Source organism: Rhinoraja longicauda, chromosome 9, assembly GCF_053455715.1.
Source record: "Rhinoraja longicauda isolate Sanriku21f chromosome 9, sRhiLon1.1, whole genome shotgun sequence".
NCBI classification, from domain to species: Eukaryota; Metazoa; Chordata; class Chondrichthyes; order Rajiformes; family Arhynchobatidae; genus Rhinoraja; species Rhinoraja longicauda.
The window spans coordinates 66,076,900-66,099,170 of record NC_135961.1 but is presented as its reverse complement, the minus strand read 5'-3'; the positions used below and the strand labels follow the sequence as shown (position 1 = coordinate 66,099,170).

The following is a 22,271-nucleotide window of genomic DNA, read 5'->3' as shown; positions in this document are numbered from 1 at the left end:
TGGATCGCTGGTGAATTGGAAGGGAGTGTGGAAAGTGGGGCCCTGGGGAGGTGGGTGGAAGCATTGGGAGGGCCAGGTGTGTGGAATGAAACGTGGAAAGTTGGGCTCACAAGGATTGGAAAGAAGAATGGAAACCAGAGCCCTGGTGAGTTGGCAAGGTGAACCAGTAACCAGAGCCCTGGTGAGTTGGCAAGGTGAACCAGTAACCAGAGCCCTGGTGAGTTGGCAAGGTGAGAAGAAACCAGAGCCCTGGTGAGTTGGCAAGGTGAGAAGAAACCAGAGCCCTGGTGAGTTGGCAAGGTGAACCAGTAACCAGAGCCCTGGTGAGTTGGCAAGGTGAACCAGTAACCAGAGCCCTGGTGAGTTGGCAAGGTGAGAAGAAACCAGAGCCCTGGTGAGTTGGCAAGGTGAGAAGAAACCAGAGCCCTGGTGAGTTGGCAAGGTGAACCAGTAACCAGAGCCCTGGTGAGTTGGCAAGGTGAACCAGTAACCAGAGCCCTGGTGAGTTGGCAAGGTGAACCAGTAACCAGAGCCCTGGTGAGTTGGCAAGGTGAACCAGTAACCAGAGCCCTGGTGAGTTGGCAAGGTGAGAAGAAACCAGAGCCCTGGTGAGTTGGCAAGGTGAGAAGAAACCAGAGCCCTGGTGAGTTGGCAAGGTGAACCAGTAACCAGAGCCCTGGTGAGTTGGCAAGGTGAGAAGAAACCAGAGCCCTGGTGAGTTGGCAAGGTGAGAAGAAACCAGAGCCCTGGTGAGTTGGCAAGGTGAGAAGAAACCAGAGCCCTGGTGAGTTGGCAAGGTGAGAAGAAACCAGAGCCCTGGTGAGTTGGCAAGGTGAACCAGTAACCAGAGCCCTGGTGAGTTGGCAAGGTGAGAAGAAACCAGAGCCCTGGTGAGTTGGCAAGGTGAGAAGAAACCAGAGCCCTGGTGAGTTGGCAAGGTGAACCAGTAACCAGAGCCCTGGTGAGTTGGCAAGGTGAGAAGAAACCAGACCCGGTGAGTTGGCAAGGTGAACCAGTAACCAGAGCCCTGGTGAGTTGGCACGGTGAGAAGAAACCAGAGCCCTGGTGAGTTGGCAAGGTGAGAAGTAACCAGACCCAGTGAGTTGGCAAGGTGAACCAGAAACCAGAAACCAGAGCCAGTGAGTTGGAAAGGAGCACAGGAAATATCACCTACATGAGCCAAAAAGCCAAACCATTAGGATTTCCAAATGTGGAAAAAAAGGGACTTTGATTTCCGAACGGTTGGATCAGAGATTATCACAGTTTTACTGCACATCTAATGCTGCAAAAAATCTCAGCGAGAACTTTTATTTTTAAAAAAGTGCCGGAGGAACTTTCAAGTACGTTCATTCCCAGAGTTGTTGGCATCCCCTCGCACAACAGTCCACCAACCTGCAAATCAATCTGGTCAACCTTCATTGCACAGGACTAACTGAACAACATGGATAGGAAAGGTTTACGAGCCAAACACGTGCAAAATGGAACTAGCGTAGATAGGTTGGGCTGAAGGGCTTGTTTCCGTGCTGCATGACTCTATGATTATGTTCTTGTGTTTTATTTCCCACTCACAGCAAATTAGGGAAAAGAAACGTTTAACTTTCAACAAATGTTTCAAACATTTTAGTGAGTGGAAAGAATAGAACATGCGTATAAAGGTTAAAGAAGAAGCTGAAATGCCATTACTAAATGTCAATAAATCACCATTTTAATCTGTTTAATTAGCGCAGTGTGAGGTGACGTTATCTGAAGAAATGACACTGCACCAATATAACATTTTAGGGATAGAGAGGCTGTTAACCTGGATCATGGTGGAGGAGACCAATACATACCCGCGTTATCTCTCACATAACATCACACTTCAAGGTTGATTTAAACAATAGGAGTAGTTCACAGGGTATCTAAAATATGCTTTTGTAGAATCAAGGAACTGTAGATGATGGTTTTACAAAAAAAGGCAGAAAAGATGCATTGGGTCAGGCAGATCTCTGGATAGAAGGAATGGGTGATGTTTCAGGTCGAGATCCTTCTTCAGACTTCAGACGCTCAGTCCAGAGATGCTGCCAGTCCCGCTGAGAAACTCCAGCATTTTGTGTCTATCTTCAGTGTAAACCAGCATCTGCAGTTCTTTCCTAATGAAATGATGCATGTTCTCCTGAGAAGGGTTAGGAAGGGACTGCACAGGCTAGTTTATACCAAAGATGAACACAAAATGCTGGAGTAATTCCGCGATGTAAGGCAGAAGGGTCTCAACCCAAAACATCACCTATTCCTTTTCTCCAGGGATGCTGCCTGATCCACTAAGTTACTCCAGCATTTTGTCAATGTTTTCCAGAGATACTCATGTTGTCATAAGGCCATAAGTGATAGGAGCAGAAGTAGCCCATCAAGTCTACTCCGCCATTCAATCATGGCTGACCTATCTCTCCCTCCTAACCCCATTCTCCAGCCTTCTCCCCATAACCCCTGACACCCGTACTAATCAAGAATCTATCTATCTCTGCCTTAAAATTATACACTGACTTGGCCTCCACAGCCTTCTGTGGCAAAGAATTCCACAGATTCACCACCCTCTGACTAAAGAAATTTCTCCTCATCTCCTTCCTAAAAGAATGTCCTTTAATTCTGAGGCTGTGACCTCTAGTCCTAGATTCTCCCATTAGTGGAAACATCCTCTCCACATCCACTCTATCCAAGCCTTTCACTATTCTGTATGTTTCAATGAGGTCCCCCCTCATTCTTCTAAACTCAGATTGAGAATAGTGTCGGGCAATACAACATGGAACAGGACAGCACAAGAACAGGCCTTTCTGCCCACAATGTCCGTGTCGAACATGATGCCAGGATAAACTAATCTTATCTGTGCCTGCACATAGGTGCAGGAAGAGGCCATTTGGCCCTTCGAGCCAGCACCGCCATTCATTGTGATCATGGCTGATCATCCACAATCAGTAACCCGTGCCTGCCTCACCTCAGTTTTAAATGGCCTCCGCTTTATTCTTGGACTGCGGCCCCTGGTTCTGGACTCCCCCAACATTGGGAACATTTTTCCTGCATCTAGCAAGCACCTGCATCTGCATCCCACATGATCCATATCCCTTAATGTTCTGCTTGTCCATGTGCCTATCTATAAGCCTCAAACACCACTATCATATCTGCATCTACTGTCATCCCTGGCAGCAGGCACCCAGCGTCTACCACCGTCTGAGTAAAAAATTGCCCTGCGCATCTCTTTAAAACGTTGCCCCTCTCGCTTTAAAGCTACGCACTCTAGTATTGGACATTTCCACCCATGGGGAAATAATGGCTCTGACTGTGTATCCTATTGGAAAGACTGGGCTTGTATTCACTGGAGTTTACAAGGATGGGAGGGGATTTTATAGAGACTTATAAAATTATGAAAGGACTGGACAAGCTAGATGCAGGAGAGTTTCTGCCTCACGGCGTTCGATCCTGACCAAGGGTGCTGTCTGTATGGAGTTTGTACCTTCTCTCTGTGACCTGCGTGGGTTTTCTCTGGGAGCTCCGGTTTCCTCCCACACTCCAAAGACGTACAGGGTTTGTTGGTTAATTGGCTTGGTAAAATTGTAGATTGGCCCTTGTGAGTGTAGGTTAGTGTTAAGGTGCGGGGATCGATGGTCTGCACGGATTCAGCGGGCCGAAGGGCCTGTTTCCGTGCTGCATCTCTAAACTAAAGTAAAACTAATATTCCGTTCCCCCTCCAAGTCCGATATCTGTCCCCAGCAAACAGCACAAAAATACCAGAAGTACTATCTTCCAAAGAAAAAGTTTTCTGTTTTGAAAACTATCTTCATTCTGTAATTATAAAATTTGGAGGAAGCCAGCATATAACTAACAGCTCAAACACTGGCTGACCCGCTGAGTTAATCCAGCCCTTTGTGTTATTTTTAATGTTGTGTAAACCAGCATCTTCAGTTCCTTGTGTCTCCAGCTCAAAAAACGTGTTATTATAAAATGCCTCAGGTGGAGTACGGTTGGGGGGAGGGACTCAAACACAGATAGCTAATAGGCAGTGTGTGAGGCAGGAGGCAGAAAAGGGAAACACTCGGACCCAATATGTAGGAGAGAAAGAAGGGAAAAGAAATAAACTGAGAATAAGAAATGATGGGTCCCTTAAATGTGTATATTTTAATGCTAGGAGCATTGTAAGAAAGGTGGATGAGCTTAGAGCCTGGATTGACATCTGGAAGTATGATGTTGTGGCGATCAGTGAAACATGGTTGCAGGAGGGTTGCGATTGGCAATTAAATATTCCAGGATTTCATTGTTTCAGATGTGATAGAATCGGAGGGGCAAGAGGTGGGGGTGTTGCATTGCTTGTCAGGGAGGATATCACAGCAGTGCTTTGGCAGGACAGACTAGAAGGCTCGATTAAGGAGGCTGTTTGGGTGGAACTCAGAAATTAGAAAGGTTTAGCAACACTTATAGGGGTGTATTATAGACCGCCAAATAGGGAACGAGAATTGGAAGAGCAAATATGTAAGGAGATAGCAGATATTAGTAGTAAGCACAGAGTGGTGATTGTGGGTGATTTCAATTTTCCGTATATAGACTGGGAATCACATTCTGTTAAAGGGCTGGATGGTTTGGAGTTTGTAAAATGTGTGCAGGATAGTTTTTTGCAGCAATACGTAGAGGTGCCTACCAGAGAAGGGGCAGTGTTGGACCTCCTGTTAGGAAATGAGATGGGTCAGGTGACGGAGGTATGTGTTGAGGAGCACTTTGGGTCTAGTGATCATAATGCCATTAGTTTCAATATCATTATGGAGAAGGTCAAATCTGGACCAAGGGTTGAGATTTTGGATTGGAGAAAGGCTAATTTTGAGGAGATGAGAAAGGATTTAAAAGGAGTGAAATGGAAATTGTTGTTTTATGAAAAGGATATAATAGAGAAATGGAGGATATTTAAAGGTGAAATTTTGAGAGTACAGAGTCTTTATGTCCCTGTTCGGTGGAAAGGAAAGAATAATAATTTGAAAGAGCCGTGGTTTTCCAGGGAAATTGGACACTTGGTTCGGAAAAAGAGGGAGATATACAATAAATATAAGCGGCAGGGAGTAAATGAGGTTCTTGAGGAATATAAAGAATGTAAAAGGAATCTTAAAAAGGAAATTAGAAAAGCGAAAAAAAGATATGAGGCTGCTTTGGCAAGTAATGTAAAAGTAAACCCCAAGGGGTTCTACAGATATGTCAATAGCAAAAGGATAGTGAGGGATAAAATTGGTCCATTAGAGAGTCAGAGTGGACAGCTATGTGCTGAGCCGGAAGAAATGGGGGAGATATTAAACAATTTCTTTTCTTCGGTATTTACCGAGGAGAAGGATATTGAATTATGTGAGGTAAGCGAAACAAGTAGAGTAGTGATGGAAATTAGGAGGATTAAAGAAGAGGAGGTACGGACACTTTTGAAGAATATAAAAGTGGATAAGTCTCCAGGTCCTGATAGGATATTCCCTAGGACATTGAGGGAAGTTAGTGCAGAAATAGCAGGGGCTATGACGGAAATATTTCAAACGTCATTAGAAACAGGGATGGTGCCGGAAGATTGGCGCATTGCGCATGTTGTGCCTTTGTTTAAAAAAGGTTCTAGAAGTAAACCTAGCAATTATAGACCTATTAGTTTGACGTCTGTGGTGGGAAAATTAATGGAAAAGATACTTAGGGACAATATATATAATTATTTGGATAATCAAGGCCTGATTAGAAACAGTCAACATGGATTTGTGCCTGGAAGGTCATGTTTGACTAATCTTCTTGAATTTTTTGAAGAGGTTACCAGGGAAATTGATAAGGGCAAGGCTGTGGATGTTGTCTATATGGACTTCAGTAAGGCATTTGACAAGGTTCCACATGGAAGGTTGATTAAGAAGGTTAAATCGTTGGGTATTAATAGTGAGGTTGCAAGATGGATTCAACAATGGCTGAATGGGAGATACCAGAGGGTAACGGTTGACAATTGTATGTCAGGTTGGAGGCCAGTGTCTAGTGGAGTGCCCCAAGGATCTGTGTTGGGTCCACTGTTGTTTGTCATTTACATTAATGATCTGGATGATGGTGTGGCAAATTGGATTAGTAAATATGCAGATGATACTAAGATAGGTGGAGTAGTTGATAGTGAGGTAGATTTTCAAAGTCTACAGAGAGACTTGGGCCTTTTGGAAGGGTGGGCTGAAAGATGGCAGATGGAGTTTAATGCTGATAAGTGTGAGGTGCTGCATTTTGGTAGGACAAATCAAAATAGGACGTACAGGGTAAATGGTAGGGAATTGAGGAATGCAGTGGAACAGAGGGATCTGGGAATAACTGTGCATTGTTCCCTGAAGGTGGAATCTCATGTGGATAGGGTGGTGAAGAAGGCGTTTGGTATGCTTGCCTTTATAAATCAGAGCATCGAGTATAGAAGTTGGGATGTAATGTTGAAATTGTACAGGGCATTGGTGAGGCCGAATCTGGAGTATGGTGTGCAGTTCTGGTCGCCAAATTATAGGAAGGATGTCGACAAAATGGAGAGGGTACAGAGGAGATTTACTAGAATGTTGCCTGGGTTTCAGCACTTAGGCTACAGAGAGAGGTTGAACAGGGTGGGTCTTTATTCTTTGGAGCGTAGAAGGTTGAGGGGGGACTTGATAGAGGTTTTTAAAATTATGAGAGGGACGGACAGAGTTGACGTGGGTAGGCTTTTCCCTTTGAGAGTGGGGAAGATTCCAACAAGGGGACATAGCTTCAGAATTGAGGGACAAAGGTTTAGGGGTAACATGAGGGGGAACTTCTTTACTCAGAGGGTTGTGGCTGTATGGAATGGGCTTCCGGTGGAAGTGGTGGAGGCTGGCTCGATTTTATTATTTAAGAGTAAATTGGATAGGTATATGGATAGGAGGGGATTGGAGGGTTATGGTCTGAGTGCAGGTAGATGAGACTAGGTATGGGAGAATGGTCGGCGTGGACTGGTAGGGCCGGACAGGCCTGTTTCCATGCTGTAGTTATTATATGTTATATGTTATATGTTATATGAAGTATACATTCATGGTGGTGATGTGTACATTGATGGTGGTGATGTATACATTGATGTGTGCAAAATGCTGACTGAATAGCACGCAATTAAAGCTTTTCACTGTACCTCGGGACATGTGACAATAAACTAAACTGAAACTGATGGTAAAAAATTGTAATAAAAAAAAAATACATACTTGAACTCAGCAGATCGGGCAGCATCTATGGAGGGAGATGCAAAATGTGGAGTAACTCAGTGGGACAGGCAGCATCTTCAGAGAGAAGGAATGGGTGACGTTTTAGACTGAGAAGGCCTGTTTCCATGCTGTAGTTGTTATATGTTATATGTTATATATGAATTGAATAATAAATTAAATCGTGAAAATGCATATAACAGATTACCACCAAATGGCATCCTAACAACAGTGCTGGACAAGATCTCAAATCAAACTATAGATTGTCATTTCAGTAGATATATTTAGTGTTTGCTTCTACTACACACACAATTTCTTGGCTGTTGAATTAGATTCTATAAATAAATGTGTCTAGAAACACCAGTACCATTCTGCAATGCGAGTACAACTTCATTTATCTCCAACCGTCTCTCAGTTTATTGCATGCTTATCTAGATTAAACTCTGTTTTATGATGGGAAAACCTACAAATAGATTGTCTTCATGAACAGGCAAATAAAAGCCTGGCTGTAAAGCACTTCATAGATCAAGTTGTATTATTGGGAAACATTCAAGCATTCGTAAAATCATGGGCTGGAATTCGCTGGAGCAAGTCATCTTTGCGGGTAAGCCTGGTTCTTGTGTGTTTTCATGCATGTTGCAGTTCAAACTTGTCTTGGTTTTTAAAGCTGCTCAAAGTGCCAGGTGGTACTGCCAAGGAAGTGGGGGGCAGGCAGACATCTGGAACCACGTATGTACTACAAACAATGTACTCTAACCACATTTAAAAGACATTTAAAGACAGTGAAAGGCCTGGATAGAGTGGATGTGGAGAGGATGTTTCCACTAGTGGGAGAGTCTAGGACCAGAGGCCACAGCCTCAGAATTAAAGGACATTCTTTTAGCAAGGAGATGAGGAGAAATTTCTTTAGTCAGAGGGTGGCGAATCTGTAGAATTCTTTGCCACAGACGGCTGTGGAGGCCAAGCCAGTGGATATTTTTAAGGCAGAGATAGATAGATCCTTGATTAGTACGGGTGTCAGGGGTTATGGGGAAATGGCAGGAGAATGGGATTAGGAGGGAGAGATAGATCAGCCATGATTGAATGGCGGAGTAGACTTGATGGGTCAAATAGCCTAATTCTACTCCTATCACTTATGACCTGATAACATTGCTGAGAAGTCCAAAAATGTCATGTCAATATACATGAAGAAAGGAAACTACGCTTCTTCACTTTGCCAGTCTGAAGAAGGGTCTCGACCCGAAACGTCACCCATTCCTTCCCTCCAGAGATGTGGTTGATTCAATTTGAGTAATCTTCGTGATTGAGCTGCAAAGTAATTCCTTCAATGTGACCACCGCATATTAACTGAATTAGCCAGCCTCGCAGCTAGGCTTGCCAACTTCCTCACTTCCAAATACGGGACAAGGTGACGTCACCGCCCCGCGCCCCACGTGACCTCACCCAGCCAGCGGCCACGTTCTCCCGTTCCACTAATGGCCGCCGCCCGGGCCGGGAGACGGGTTGCAACGCGACCTCCGTGAGGAGGCGCCCGGGCCTCCGGGCCTACAGTGTCCGGGCCTACAGTGGCCCCCAAGGCCTAGAGTGTCCAGGCCTACAGCGGCCTCCGGGCCTACAGTGTCCGGGCCTACAGTGGCCCCCAAGGCCTAGAGTGTCCAGGCCTACAGCGGCCTTTGGGCCTACAGTGACCGGGCCTACAGTGTCTTGGCCTACAGTGTCCCGGGCCTAATACGGGACAAGGGCGGTCCCGTGCGGGACGAACAAATTTAGCCCAAAGCACGGGATGCCCCGGCTAATACGGGACACTTGGCATCCCTACTCGCAGCTGACATCTGTCAGTAAAACTGTCAAGAAAGAAATGTCTGGAAAAGGGATGAAAACAAAATAAACTCCTTGCGCAAACTCAAATATTTATTTTGTGGGGAAAAAAACAGAAGTAAGCAATTACCCATGAAAGTTGTCCGTTCAACTTTGGATTTAGGATAATGGATGATTCCAACATTGCTCCAACAGTTTATTTTATCTGAACATCTCCCAAACGTCACACATGCAATTATTTCTTTGTAATCACTCCTGCTATTCATTGTACTCTAAAAGTATTAATTTGCCGAGACAAATTACAATAGTACCTCACCCATCAAAGTATTTTGAGCAGAAATTTTAAACTGCAATTAAAAATATCTTTGAAATTACAGTGATCACAGGCAGGTCTATAATTGCGATCTTGCTAGTGCAGAATGTTTATTGGAGTTAATGTCAAAGGGATAAATAAAATTATGTAGAACGGCACAATAAAGAGAGGGTGTGTATCCAGTATTAAACACAGTTCATTACTCAACGTAACTCGGAGGCTGGTTAAATGAGGCAGGAGCTGCAGTATTTTCTCCTGACTCTGCAAGTGTACCTTCTTAATGGAAATCCTGACACCAAATTCATCAATCCCTAATCCGTCTCGGGCCCAACGTTTTTGGTATTGTTTCCTACCCCTCCTGCAACTTTGCCTGTACCTCCTCCGATCTCTCCCACCCAGCTCCCCCTGGGTCCCCCTGGCTGAAACATTGCACCACAGCGACTCTTGACAGGAGGCGAGCACTCCGTCAGGCTGGCTGTCAAACACATAACCCGCTGACAAAGTGGAAAAAACGTCCTGCTTTTGATGCCAGCAGAGCGGCTGAGAGACACTGGCCAGCAGCTTTCCAAACAAACGCCCTGCCTCGCCCTAAAAAACACCAGCTAACTGGTGGGGCGGCACGGTGGCGCAGCGGTGGAGTTGCTGCCTTACAGCGAATGCAGCGCCGGAGACCCGGGTTCGATCCCGACTACGGGTGCTGTCTGTACGTTCTCCCCGTGACCTGCGTGGGTTTTCTCCGAAATCTTCAGTTACCTCCCACACTTCAAAGACGTGCAGGTATGTAGGTTAATTGGCTTGGTAAATGTAAAAATTGTCCCTGGTGTGTGTAGGATTGTGTTAATATTCAGGGATCGCTGGTTGGCGCGGACCCGGTGGGCCGAAGGGCCTGTTTCCACGCTGTATCTCTAAAACTATAAAAACTAAAACGTCCTCTATTTCCAAACTGAGGAATTGATTTTCAACTGAAATCCACAGTCCAAGGATTGATTTTGCGGGTGTAACGGCTCTAGTAATGATGATTTGTGATCGTGGCTTTTGGAGTAAAGATGAGGCAGGGACTATTGCAACGTTTAAGAGACAATTAGACAGGTACATGGATAGTAGACACAAAATGCTGGAGTAACTCAGCGGGTCAGGCAGCATCTCGGGAGAGAAGGAATGGGTGACGTTTCGGGTCGAGACCCTTCTTCAGACTGATGGCAGGGGAGGGGGCGGGACAAAGATAGAATGTAGTCAGAGACAGGAAGACTAGTGGGAGAACTGGGAAGGGGGAGGGGATAGAGAGGGAAAGCAAGGGCTAATTGAAGTTAGAGAAGTCAATATAAGAAAATAACTGCAGATGCTGGTACAAATCGAAGGTATTTATTCACAAAATGCTGGAGTAACTCAGCAGGTCAGGCAGCATCTCGGGAGAGAAGAAATGGGTGACATTTCGGGTCGAGACCCTTCTTCAGACTTAGAGAAGTCAATGTTCATACCGCTGGGGTGTGTAAACTACCCAAGCGAAATATGAGGTGCTGTTCCTCCAATTTGTGCCGGGCCTCACTCTGACGATGGAGCAGGCCCAAGACAGAAAGGTCAGATTGGGAATGGGAGGGGGAAATGAAGTGCTGAGCCACCGGGAGATCAGGTAGGTTAAGATGGACTGAGCGGAGGTGTTCAGCGAAACGATCGCTGAGGTACAGGTACATGGATAGGCCACGTTTGGAGGGATGGATTGATTGACCGACACGTTATTGTCACGTGTTCTAGGTACAGCAAGATTCTTTGTTGGCGGGCTGTACAAGTATGCAAAAGTATTCAATATAGTCCGTCTTCCCCCCAATCCCCCACGCCGGGTCCCGCTTTGTTCTGGCCCGCAGATTCTCCACAGACCAAGATACCGTGCCGCCCCTCAATCTGTAGAAATAAATCCAGCACTTATTTTCTGGAATAATACCGAATCGCATTCCAATTGGAATGTGGAGAACAATTTGACCGAGGGCCAATTTCAATGCAAGAAATATCGGTCATATAATGCGATACCAGTCAAGATATCCTACATGACCGGATGAAAACTCAGATCAAACAGTTGTGTATGCTGTGCCAATTATTATTGCAAACTTGGAGAGAGTAAAATTGCATTTTTAAGTGGTTTTCCAATGCAATGCTACCCATCCACCACTGTTTTCACCAGCGTTATTTTTATGAATTACATTGAGATTTATAAGACGTACTAAAGCGTGCACTCGTCTCCCACCTTTGAGTGCAAACCGCATAAGGATGTGTTTCAGCTAACGACTGTCTGGCATTTCAACGAGCGTTCCCAGTCAAGTAGCCTTTAGACGATAACCAGAGGCCGCAAGTTTCACGTGCACTCAACAGCCCTTAAGTCAGGAGGATACTTCCAATCGGCCAAACAACTATCAACATCTCCAGCAGCAAACCATTGCGATCTAAACAAATACCTTTGGCCCTGCAATTACAGTATTTCAGGACCTCCTTATCAAGGCCCACAGAAAATTAAGGTTAAAATGTACTGGCTTTTGATTATCATATCACATCTCTGAATAACCGAGGCCAATTTACCTTCAAACCTATACGTCTTTGGAGTGTGTGAGGAAACCGGAGGAGCCGGGGAAAACCCACGCTATCACGTGGAGAACGTAAAAACTCCGTACAGACAGCGCCCATAGTCGGGATCGAACCCAGGTCCCTGGTGCTGCGAAGCAGCAACTCTACCGCTGAGCCACCGTGCCGGCCTGCCGACGGGTGTCAAAGGGTATGGGGAGAAGGCAGGAGAATGGGGTTAGGAGGGAGAGAGAGATCAGCCATGATTGAATGCCGGAGTAGACTCGATGGCCCGAATGGCCTAATTCTGCTCCTATCACTTATGATTATGATCTTATGATGCTCCAGCACTCTTGTTACTCCAGCACTTTGTGTCCTTCACAGGGTATTTGCCTTACAGGCATCAAACAAACACACACACACTAAAAGATAACTATGAGTCAACCACACTTTTATAAAGTGAACAATGGTCACAACTATCCTTTAGCGAAGCACATTGGTCTCGCTTGTGGCTGGGGTTGCCAACTGTCCCGTATTAGACGGGGCATCCCGTATTTTGGGCTAAATTAGTTTGTCCCGTAAGGGACCGCCCTTGTCCCATGTTAGTAGGGTTGCCAACTTCCTCACTCCCAAATAAGGGACTAAAGGTAACGTCACCGCCCCGCGCCCCATGTGACCTCACCCAGCCAGCGGCCACGTGCTCCCGCTCCACCAATGGCGGCTGCCCGGCCCAGATGGCCACAATGGGTGGAGCGGGAGCACGTGGCCACTGGCTGGGTGAGGTCACGTGGGGCGCGCGGGGCGGTGACATCACCCTTTGTCCCTTGTTTGGGAGCGAGGTAGTTGGCAACCCTACCTGTGGTGTATAGCCTGATTACAACACCAGACCCACAGTGACACGGCTGTGGTCTGACTTATCGTGCTGCTGATTCACGCAGGGATGGGCAATAAACACTAGTCTTACCGGGGACACCCACACACCTTCAACAAACACCCAAACAGCAGCGGCCAGAGACTTACACCACACCGAGGGAGGCAGGTCAGCATCACTTATCTGACACAGAGACAGAAGGCAGTGGAGGCCGATTCACTGGATGTATTCAAGAGAGAGTTGGATTTAGCTGTTAGGGCTAGCGGAATCAAGGGATATGGGGGGAAAGCAGGAACGGGATTTTAGAACTTCTTCTTCTTTCGTGTCCGTCATCCGTGTTACAAATGTTGACATCGCTGTCATCGTCCGTCCTGAAAAGGACGCAAGCTTCCGGCAGAAACATCCACGTCGCGGGGCTGGAAACTGGAAGTGTCCGGAGCTGATTCTGCTACCACCATCATCTATTGCAACAAGTGATGGCTCCCACTGACTGATTTTGGATGATCAGCCACGATCATATTGAATGGCATTGCTGGCTCGAAGGACCGAATGGCCTACTCCTGTACCTATTTTCAATGATTCTATGCATTATTAAGGGCATGCCCATCGACCCCAACAACATACGCTCCCCCTCAACGTTCACAAAAGCTGGAGTAACTGGGCGGGTCAGACGGCAGAGCTGGAGAAAAGGAATAGGTGACGTTTCGGGTCGAGAACCTTCTTCGGACCTTCTCCTGGCATTTTTCAGTATCTTTTAGCGTTCAATACTTCAATGGTTACTTTATTTATCACATGAATCAAGATGCAGTGAAATGCTTTGTCTCTGCACACAAGCCAGTAAATTCATACTAGGTGACAGGTCGGGTCGAGACCATTCTTCAGACCTCTTCTCTCCAGAGATGCTGCCTCATCCGCTGAGTTACTCCAGCTTTTTGCGTCTATCTTCGGTTAACACCTGCATCCGCCGTTCCTCCTTACACACACCATTTACATCTTGCTGTTTGCAAAGTCGCAGGCACAATGAAAACTTGTGCGTGTGCAGATTTCTTTGCATTCCCGCCAGTGTCTTGGAAACAATGCAGATGAGACAATCCAGTCAAACAGTTCTGGGTCCGCCACGACGTGGAGCTTTTCTTCCGTCGCCTCCGCCTCCGTAGAAACATAGAAAATAGGTGCAGGAGGAAGCCATTTGGCCCTTCGAGCCAGCACCGCCATTCATTGTGATCATGGCTGATCATCCACAATCAGTAACCCGTTCCTGCCTTCTCCCCGTATCCCTTGATTCTCCTAGCCCCTAGAGCTCTATCTAACTCTTTTAAATTCATCCAGTGAACTGGCCTCCACTGCCTTCTGTGGCGCAGAATTCCACAAATTCACAACTCTCTGGGTCTTTTTCTATGGGAAGGAGTCCTCACCTTCCCCTTCCATCTCTCTCGGCTCACTCTCCCTTGACTCTTAGTGGATAATGAAAGGCTGGGCAGGTTAGAAAACATAGAAAAGATAGAAAATAGGTGCAGGAGTAGGCCATTCGTGCCCTCCAGCCAGCACCGCCATTCAATATGATCATAATAATAATAATAATAATAATAATATTCATTTATTGTCATTGCAACGAGTACAACGAAATTAAAAAATAGCCAATCCTGACGGTGCGTACAAACATATATGCAATAAATGCAAAAACAAATAAATACAATTATATTAAGTACAAAGATTTTTTAACGGTGTTGCGTAGTGCAGAAGGTAGTGTTCAGTTCTCGTATGGCCCTGGGGTAAAAACTGTTCTTAAGTCTGTTTGTTCGGGATTTGATCGACCTAAAACGTCGACCAGAGGGCAGATGAACAAACAGACGGTGGCCGGGGTGGGATGGATCTTTTATTATTTTGCCTGCTCTACTGAGGCAGCGTAGGCTGAACAGGTGCTCCAGGGAGGGCAGTGAGCAGCCGATGATCTTCTGGGCCGTCGTGATGACCCTCTGAAGGGCCTTCCTGTCCTTTTCTGAGCAGCTGGCATACCATGTGGTTATACAGTATGCCAGCACACTCTCGATGGAGTAGCGATAAAAGGACATCATGAGCTTCTCCTGCAGGTTGGTTTTCCTGAGGATCCTCAGGAAGTGGAGTCTCTGCTGTGCCTTCTTCACTGTGGTGATGGTGTTGGTAGACCAGGTAAGATCCTCTGCGATGTGCGTACCCAGGAACCTGAAAGCGGGTACCCTTTCCACACAGACCCCATTGATGTAGAGTGGGTCGTATTCTACACTGGTTTTCCTGAAGTCAATTATAAGTTCCTTTGTTTTGGAGGAGTTCAGGACAAGGTTGTTCACTGAACACCATGCTGCCAGCCTTTGGATTTCATCCCTATAGGCTGTCTCATCTCCTTCTGAGATGAGTCCAACCACAGTCGTGTCATCCGCGAACTTGATGATGGTGTTGGTGGGATGGGTGGGGGCGCAGTCGTAAGTGTAGAGGGAGTAAAGGATGGGGCTCAACACACAGCCCTGTGGTGAGCCGGTGCTCAGTGTAATGGTGGAGGAGAGGTGATCATGGCTGATCATCTAAAATTCGTACCCCGTTCCTGCTTTTTTTCCCATATCCCTTGATCCCTTTAGCCCTAAGAACTAAATTTAACTCTCTTGAAAACATCCAGTGAATTGGCCTCCACTGCCTTCTGTGGCAGAGAATTCCCCAGACTCGCAACTCTCTGGGTGAAAAAGTTTTTCCTCATCTCAGTCCTAAATGGCCTACCCCTTATTCTTAAACTGTGGCCCCTGGTTCTGGACTCCCCCAACATCGGGAACATTTTTCCTGCATCTAGCCTGTCCAATCCTTTAAGAATTTTATATGTTTCTATAAGATCTCCTCTCATCCTTCTAAATTCCAGTGAATACAAGCCTAGTCAACCCATTCTTTCATCGTATGTCATCATATGTTAGGAGTTAGAGGTTATGGTCTGACGAAGGGTCTCGACCCGAAGCGTCCTCCATTCCTTCTCTCTAGAGATGCTGCCTGTCCCGCTAAATTACCCCAGCATTTTGTGTCTCTCAAACAGAATGACATTTATTTGACGGGATTTGGTGCAAGATAAACCTGGCTGTCGGATTATCTGAAATAAACACCTACTCCTGTTGCACCTTCATGAAAAAAGGCCACAATGCTTGACAAATGGACACGACACTTACATCAGCAACAACTTGCAGTGATGTACCATTGTTAATGCAGTATTACACGCCAAGGTCCTTTGCAAGAGTACCATCAAATAAAGTGGCACCCAGTCACATAACTGACATGTTAAAATAAGATATTAAGATATTATTTAGGGCGGCACAGTGGCAAAGCCTCTGCCTCACAGGGTTCACTACTTGGTGGGTAGAGTTTGCACGTTCTCTCTGTGACCACATGGGCTTCCCCTCACATCCCAAAGACGTGCGGGTTTGTGGGTTAATTGCCCTGTGTAAATTGCTCCTAGTTTGCAGGGAGTGGATGCGAAAGTGACACAAGATGGGAACTAGTGTGAGCGGGTGATCGATGGTCGGTGTGGACTCGGCGGGCCAGAGCGCCTGTTTCCTTGCTGTGTCTGTAAACCAAACAAAGACAAGTGACAAAAGGCTTCATTGAAAAGGCGAGCATGAAGTAATTTTCAAATGCGGTCGAGAGAGACAGAGGTTTAGGGGAAGGAATTGCACACAGCTTAGCAGTTGAAGTATGCTTACTGGCAGCAGAATGATTCATTGCAGGATTGTACAGGAGGGCAAAATGGAAACGCGGCAATATCATGGATGATTACAAATATAAACTCTGGGTGCTGTCAGGATGGAGGAAGTGAAAAGGGATTAGGAGTGAATATGCCTTGGACGGATTTAGGAACTTATAAGAGAATCTTCAAGTTAATGTATTGCTTGCCCATGAATCAGCAGATGTGAGCAAACTAAGGGTGAGGGATTGGGAATGCCTTAAGGAATGTGCAGCAAAGTTATGGATTGGGTAGGAATTTGCACAGAGGACCACAAGAATAGTTTGGTTTAGTTTAGTTTGGTTTAGTTTAGTTGAGTTTAGTTTAGTTTGGTTTGGTTTGGTCTGGTCTAGTTTAGTTTAGTTTGGTTTGGTTTGGTTTGGTCTGGTCTCGTTCAGTTTAGATTGGTTTGATTTCTCACCACGTTTAGAGATACAGCGCGGAAACAGGCCCTTCGGCCCACCGGGTCGGCGCCGACCAGCGATCCCCGCTATCCTACACTCACTAGGGACAATTTTTACATTTACCAAGCCAATTAACCTGCAAACCTGCACGTCTTTGGAGTGTGGGATGAAGCCGAAGATCTCGGAGAAAACCCGCGCAGGTCACGGGGAGAACGTACAAACTCCATACAGACATCACCCATCGTCGGGACCGAACCCGGGTCTCCGGCGCTGCATTCGCTGTGAGGCAGCAACTCTACCGCTGCGCCACCGTGACCGCCCGCGTACCAAGATATAGTGAAAAGCTTTTTTGTTGCTTGCTATCCAGACAGCGGAAAGACTATAGGTGATTACAAGTGTACAGATACAGAAGGGAAGTGGTGGTGGTGGAAGCAGACACGATAGTGGCGTTTAAGAGACGTTTGGATAGGCACGTGAAATATGATCCATATTCCTCCATTCCATGCACTTCATGCACCTATCCAAAAGTCTCTTAAACACCACTATCATGTCTGCAGGCAAATAAGAGGTGGTCTTGGCACAATTTTCAGCACAGACATTGTGGGCTGAAGGGCCTGTTCCCGTGCTGTGCTGTACTGCACTGTACTGTGTTCCACATTCTGTGTAAAATGGACTCAAAATAACTTGACAGCTCCATCCCATAGATGATGGTGGAGCATTGGAGCACAGCATTCCATTACACACGTAGAAACAAGGACTACAGATGCTGGTCTACGAGAAAAAAAACACACACACAAAGTGCTGGAGTGCCTCAGCAGGTCAAAGTGCTCAATTACCCCAGCACTTTGTGTCTTATTTCATTAAGCACCTTCTTTTACCGCAATGTAATTAAGCCTAAAGTGAATTCGAGTAATTACTGTTCCCGACAGTATTGTTTTTAAAGAAACCCAGAGATTGCGTATAAATTCTTGCTCCCATCAGAAACACCCGAGACGTCCTCGACTTTGGTTTAAAGGATATCGGCTTTGCGATCCTGTCACTTGAGGTAATGTCTTGACCGCCCCGGCTGAAGGGATTGAGTTTCACAATGATCAGGCCAGTTCTTCAGCCTCAGTTCAGGATCGCTGTACGCGACCACCTGTCCTTTGAAAGGGAGAGATTACTGCAAGAATGTGCGACTGCCTCAGGCAGATAATCAGTCGCATCAATAATTAGGATATATTAATGCAAGCTTTAAATGGTGGATTAAGACGGTGAACAGAGTTAATTTTGGTCTTGATTAAAATCCAGAGCACATGTTGCTTCTATTTGAGCTTCTCATTGACCTTTATCACTGCACTAATTGCATTCACATTGCATGAAGGCAATGCAGAAATTATTTCAAGCTAGACCTTCTTCAATTCCACATAGTTACCTTCAGTTTATTTGAAAATAATTAATGAATATCCTTTTAAACCCTCGCTGTGTTTATAGTTCAGTTTCGGAGCATGGAAACAGGCCCTTTGTCCTGCAGAGTCCACGCCAAACATCGATCAGACATGATCATCGATCATCCATTCGCACTAGTTCTACATTATCCCACTTTCTCACACACTCCCTACACACCAGGAACAATTTACAGTGGCCAATTAGCCCAGGAACACGCCGGTGAAACAGGGAAGTGAGAGGAAACCGGAGCACCCGGAGGAATCCCATGAATGAGTGGGTTAACCTATGATGAGCGTTTGACGGCACTGGGCCTGTACTCGCTGGAGTTTAGAAGAATGATGGGGGGGACTTCATTGAAACGTACAGAGTAGTGAAAGACATGGATACAGTAGATGTGGAGAGGATGTTTCCACTAGTGGGAGAGTCTAGGACCAAAGGTCACAGCCTCAGAACTGAAGGGCGTTCTTTTGGGAAGGAGATGAGGAGAAATTTCTTTGGTCAGAAGGTGGTGAATCTGTGGAATTCTTTGCCACAGAAGGCTGTGGCAGCCAAGTCCGTGGATATTTTTAAGGCAGACATAGATAGATTCTTCATTAGTGCAACACTAAAAAAGGTCGGTCTGCCACAACAGCTTCTGATGACCTTCTACCGCTGCACCACAGAGAGCATTCTGACATATGGCATCTATGTGTGGTATCTCAGCTGCTCAGCTATGTGTAGTATCTCAGAGCGGATAGGAGAGCTCTTCAGCAGGTCGTCCGCAGAGCGCAGAGGATCATTGGGACACAGCTGCCAGCCCTGGAGGACATCTACAACGCACGCTGCCTCAGGAAAGCCACCAGCATTTACAAGGACTCCACACACCCGTGCCACCGTCTGTTTGAACTACTTCCATCTGGCAGACGGTACAAGGCCTTCTACGCCCGCACCTCCAGACTAAGGAACAGGTTTATCCCTAGAGCTACAGCTGCTCTGAATCGGTCCTGCTGAGAGCCCACCATGATCTGTCTCTGCCCCCAGGGTCATCTGGCACTACTGACCACCTGTATGAACCTTTTTTTGCACTTTACCTTGTTGCCCCTTTTTCTTTTTCCTTTCCCCCCCCCCTCTTGTTGTTAACATGTTCGCTGTGATTTATTTAAATATTTGATTTGATAGCATCGATATGGAAGCGACAATCAAAATCTCGTTGTACTTGTACAACGACAATAAAGGATATTGTATTGTATTATATTGTATCAGAAGTTATGGGGGAAAGGCAGGAGAATGGGGTTAGGAGGGAGAGATAGATCAGCCATGATTGAATGGCAGAGTAGACTTGATGGGCCGAATGGCCTGATACTACTCCTATTCCTTATGACCTTAAACGCACACGGTCACAGGGAGAACGTGCAAACTCCACACAGACAGCACCTGAGGTCAGGATTGAACCTGGGTCCCTGGGCGTTGTGAGGCAGCAGCTCTATCTGCTCCGCTCTGATGTGAAATCTGAGAAAAAAGTTTTCACGGCAAATAGTTTCAGCGCACAAATTCTAAATCTTCAAAGATTAATCCAATTTACTCTGAAAAGTCACTTCAAACTCCTTCTCAAATCAGCCTCTGCATTTTAATTTTGATGTGATTCGTGGTCTGCCGTCTTTTGTACAAGACAATTAAAAAACAAATACCAGTAACAATGAAAGTTTCAAGTTAAAGAATGGATGTGTGGTTAGCGAGGATGCTGGTGTGAAGATAGACAGGAAATCAAGCACAATTGGGCACAATTATTTTTTGTTTAGTCTTTGTTTATTATTGTCACGTGTACCAAGGCACCGTGAAAAGCTTTTGATTGTAGGCCAAAGGCTATACATGAGTTACATCAAACGTGTAGGAAGGAACTGGTGGTTCTGCAGAAGCTAGTTTACTCGGAAGATAGACACAAAATGCTGGAGTAACTCACAGGCAGCATCTCTGGAGAGAAGGAATGGGTGACGGTTCAGGTCGAAACTTCCGTCAGACCCAATCAAGCCCTCCACAATCCACAGATGAAAGATTAAGGGTCCAACATTTAGTTAATTGAAATCCGTGCACTTCAGGCTTTGTGGAATTTTCATCGTAAATCCAGATTCAAAATGTCTGATTATCCAGATCATATTGTGACATTAATTCCAGGACATTAATTTCAGATCTGGGGTAAATGGCAAGGACCTCTCTACCTTCAGCTCTCATGGTCAAAGCCTTACTCATGTCAATGGATGCTGGGGCACAAATTTATCCTTCACTTCAATCTTTCGTGACAATATTTACATTTCAGCCTTTCATTTAGCACCAGCATTTTCATTACAGATGTAAATCAAAGGTTCGAATGTGAATGGCCCATTAGACTTCCCAATTAGAGAACATTACCCATTAGTACTTCCTGTAAGACAATCCGACGTAATTTACGATGAGGCTTATGATCATCTTTTCATACTTACAAAATAATAAAAAGAATCAGACACATGAATCCGACATCGACCGAACTCGGGCATTTGACAGATCACTTTCATTCCTTTTATCGCCCGCGACATTTCTCTGCGACAAATATTTCAAAATGAATACCATCAAATAACCCGAGAAACTGGAGTGTTTCACTTTTAAGTAGTTCTCCTAAATCGTTAATTATTAATTATCGAACGTGTCCAACTGTCAGGCGATTAATTGATGGTTCAAATAAAGGCCGTCTATTCTGTTACGCTGAGAAAAATAAGTGTACTAAGGGGCCCATCTGTAAGCACCGCAGGGGTTGAAAGTCAGACTCCAGCGATCATCCCCTGCCATTGTTGAGATTACAAAACACAACAAAAGGCATCTTGTTCAGATGTCATTTGGAACTTGTGACTCCCCAGGTAGCCTCGAATGAATAAACAGGCCTGTTATTTACCGCCACTGTACTGAATTTACTTTGGCACTAAAATATGACATGTGGTGACATCCCATCATAAGGGCACAATGGAGAGGTTGGTTCATTTTTCTGCTCAGTATTTTGCTGCTGCTTGTGACTGCAATATTCGTGTCGTGCAGCAGTTGAATTAAGTTGGAAAATGGCGGTGAACCTGTTATCGTTTTCTTTGCCCTGTCTGTTGGGGAGGGTAAGATTGGAAACAGCAGAAGGGTATTAATTGATTTACATTTGCCTTTGAAAGGTTGGAGGGTGAGTTCACAAAGGTCATAAGTTGTCGGGGCAGAATTAGGCCATTCAGCCCTTCAGGTCTACTCCGCCATTCAATCATGGCTGATCTATCTCTCCCTCCCAACCCCATTCTCCTGCCTTCTCCCCATAACCCCCGGCACCTGTACACACCCAGGAGGGCCAGGACAGAGAATTGATGTCGGCCGAGATTTTTCTGTTGGGGAAAGCGGTTGCGGGGTTTCCAATCAGTTTGTTTCCACACTGATCGAGTGCAATGGCATTGCGGCAGGTTCGAATTAACCTGTTCCTGGTACGTGGAAGGGATGGAGATCATTGGCTTACCAATGGGCCAGGTTGGCATTGAGGTGGCCAATTTCATGGGAGGGAAAATATTGGTGACTCCACTGAATGGGCAAATTAGGTTTGGAGATACTACATGGGTGGCGCGGACCCGGTGGGCCGAAGGGCCTGTTTCTGCGCTGTATCTCTAAATCTAAATAAAAATCTAAAAATTAAGATAAAGTCGAATCAAGATAGGATTGGATAATCAACTATGGCTCTGTATGAAAATAACTGGAGATGCTGGTACAAATTGAAGGTATCACAAAATGCTGGAGTAACTCAGCAGGTCAGGCAGCATCTCTGGAGAGAAGGAATGTGTTGTAGTGGCCTGGCGGAGGCCAGAGAAAAGGCAAGACGCCAGGCAGTGTTTAGTAAGATTCTTTTATTAGGCTGTGAGCTCCTGCCCACAGCGTAGTTCTCCTAGGGATAAGATACGCCTTCCCTTGGTCTGGCTTTTAA

The 22,271-nt window shown here is 45.8% G+C and overlaps 1 protein-coding gene across 2 annotated transcripts in view; it reads right to left on the bottom strand.

Moving 5' to 3' along the window:
* The window catches only part of LOC144596824 (ADP-ribose glycohydrolase MACROD1-like), a 1,032,359-nt gene that overhangs the window by 696,310 nt on the left and 313,778 nt on the right, over positions 1-22,271 (bottom strand). The window lies entirely within an intron of this gene.